The sequence below is a fragment of the Fragaria vesca genome, linkage group LG5 (assembly GCF_000184155.1).
Source record: "Fragaria vesca subsp. vesca linkage group LG5, FraVesHawaii_1.0, whole genome shotgun sequence".
Taxonomy (NCBI): domain Eukaryota; kingdom Viridiplantae; phylum Streptophyta; class Magnoliopsida; order Rosales; family Rosaceae; genus Fragaria; species Fragaria vesca.
In genome coordinates, this window is record NC_020495.1 from 9,094,370 (window position 1) to 9,097,363 (window position 2,994).

The window sequence follows — 2,994 nt, forward strand, 5'->3', positions numbered from 1 at the left end:
ATTTGTATGTATCTTTTATCTTTCTCTCTGTGCTTGCCCTTTTTAGTTTATATCGGTTTCCATCGGTTTGTTTTCCAAAACACGCAATTCTTCCAATTTTTTTTGTGATCTTGAGTTGGATGATTGTATTTATGGATATAGGTATGGTTGAGTATTCTAAAACTTATAGAACTTATGATTTTTGACATCATAACTGAGTTCAGTGAATTGAGTATATCTTCTCTACCAAACTTGAGAGTTAAAACAACTAAGAATGATATTGTTTCTGAACTTAAACTCAGATGTTGTTTGTATGTGCACAGAATTTAACCCAATTAGCGATTAAATTCGAAGTGAAATCTTGGAAGCAAGTTTCGTACATATGACTTTCCTGATGATTCATTTTTAGCTTTATTGTTCGTCTCTCAACTGAAATAATGCACGATGTCCTACCTTCTTCGGTTCTTCCTATGGATTTAGTAGCTCTTACTTTTCAAGACCTGCTTGGATCTTTCCCACACCATGTTTTGATGTATTTACACAATGTCATTGTGGTAGCGGTTCCTGATTTTGTATCTCATGGTATTTTAATGATTATTAATAGAGAACGTTGGATTATAATAAATGATTTCAGATATTCTGTTCTGATGTTTAATCATCGATTTCGTAGATGTAGCTCAAATAATTCTGGTTCGGTATTTTATGGCGTGTAATTTGATTATTTGTGACAAATTATTTTGTACGACTAGAATGCGATTAACTATTTTGTACTATGACAATTTGTGAAATGATTATCAATTTTGATTTCAGTTAATCAACCGACGGTTGCTGAAATAGAAAAGGAGTAGCTCTTCAATTCTATGCTTCATAGATATCGTGAAAAAAGGTGAACCTCAATGATGTTTTTTCTGGCTTTCATGTTGTTTAGCTTTAGTTTATTTTAACATGGATTAAATTTGTCATCTCTTTCAGTATATTTTATATTTTTAGTCTATGTATTCAACTATATGATTTCAAATTGGAAAAGCTCTTCCTTTGGTTATATATATTCTACCTGTTGTGCAAATGCTTATTTTCTTACAAATTATACTGTGGAAGAAAAGCTCATTCAATCATTTGTTTTAGAATAGCACAAAATTCATGTGCACAATTGACAACGGTGGAAAATTTCACTTATTTTTCTGTGTTCGTATTTGATTCTATGATTTGTTTAGTCTTGAGCAACCCCTTCGATAAAATCAGCTTAGAAACACATCACCGCATCTCACATATTTTACATAGTGTTTACTTGAAAGCTATTCTATTTTGTGAGTGCAGATGTGGATCGCAAAGGGTAAGTATGGTCAGTGTAGCCCCTCAATTGTTAACAGAAAATGCTTCTAAATTGTGCAAAGTATGAGACGGACAAAGATTTTATGCTTCACTGAATTTGTATCACGGAAATACTACTTCTATTTAAGTGGCTGCAGAATTTCTTTGTTTATTATGTTGGGACATGAGCGGGGGTGGGCATAAAATCCCGCAATCCCGAAACTGTCCCGGACTCCCAGCCCTGTCCCGAAATTTACTGGGACAGGACAAGATTTAAATCTCAAAACGTCAGGTTCGTCCCGTCTTGTCTTGTCCTGTCCCATCCTTATACAATGGGGATGAGACGGGACACGAGACATATAATTTAAGTCATGTTTAGGTCCGTTATGTCCTGACTATTTTAATGATTGATTTTTTATTGATTAAAATGTGATTTGAGCCTTTCATTTAAGTGTTTTGATTTTAGCAATTTTTTCTTTAAGTTATTAGGTTATCCCCAATTCAATAACAGTGATGTTTAATACTTTAATTTGTTGATTGTTGTAGACTCTCTTCTTGAACCTTAGTAGTGATGACATGTTTAGAGAAAGTAAGCAGTATAAACTCTCTTATTACACCGTGTTGTACTTGTAAACATGTTACAAATACTTGTTAATACTTAATAGAGTAGAGAGCATTATAAAAATATGAAACTTTTTCTTTTGCTTACAAGTTTATTTTCAACTTTTTTTTATCCGGGACTAAGTCCTTCCTGACCGGGATAAGACCCAGGTTGGATGAAATCTAAAAAACGCAAAGCCCGTTCCGTCCCAATTTCAATGCCGGGATGGACTGTGGGATTAGCTTTATCACGTCCCATGCCCAGCCCTACATGAGCGCTTTCCCCGTGCGGGCTGGAAGGCTAGTATATATAATACCGTTAAGCTATTAATACTGTTCATTTCGCGTGTAGAATGACAGTGCTACCCCTGTTTTAGACTTATTTACAAGAGGAGGCATGGGAAAGGTGGAATTGAAGGAGTTCTGGAGGTGGATTTGAAAATGTGGATGTGCCGGTGGAAGAATATGGAAACGTGGGGGGTTCGGTGGTGGATTTGGAATGACTTAACCATGTTTAACTACACAGTTGTCGACTATTCCTAGGCCCTAGCCCGCAGCAACGCGCGGGTGGAAACTAGTAAAAGTAAACAAAGAAACTGAAGAACGTACCTTATATATGGTATGAATGAAAGCTAGTTAGCTCTTCAAATCCTTTATCCTTCCCCCGGAACACCGGATAAGGAATGCGAAAACACTCCAGTCAGGTCTGTAGATGAGAAATATAGAGCATGCATTATATATTATAAGCAGTTAAAGAACAGATGATTATCATGATAACTGAATAAGAAAATCGAGAGGCAATACTTGTTTCTCAGAGAAGTAGATTATCCAAAATTCCAAATGCAGAGCAACAAAATGCACTACTGTGAATTAAGCTTTCGAATACTTGAGAGAAAGGCCAGGAATGGACGAGGTCGGCGGTGCCGTGAGTGCTGGACAACATCTTAATTTTCAATATGTGCATGTGATGGGTCATTCCCTTTGCTTTATTCCTTTCTTTGTCCAGGACAATCAGTAACAGTTGCTTCTTCATCATGCATGTTTTTTTGTATGCTTTGATTATTGTTTTTTGTTTTTGTTTTTGCCATATATAATGCAAAATAG

The 2,994-nt window shown here is 35.7% G+C and overlaps 1 protein-coding gene across 1 annotated transcript in view; it reads right to left on the reverse strand.

Moving 5' to 3' along the window:
* The window catches only part of LOC101300352 (disease resistance protein At4g27190-like), an 8,564-nt gene extending 5,823 nt beyond the window's left edge, over positions 1 to 2,741 (reverse strand). The window contains exons 1-2 of the mRNA XM_004301149.1: positions 2,695 to 2,741; positions 2,500 to 2,596 (exon numbers count right to left, since the gene is read on the reverse strand). The gene's annotated coding sequence lies outside the window, so the exon portion shown is untranslated. The remainder of the gene's footprint in view (positions 1 to 2,499; positions 2,597 to 2,694) is intronic.
* Between the last annotated feature and the right edge of the window lie 253 nt (positions 2,742 to 2,994).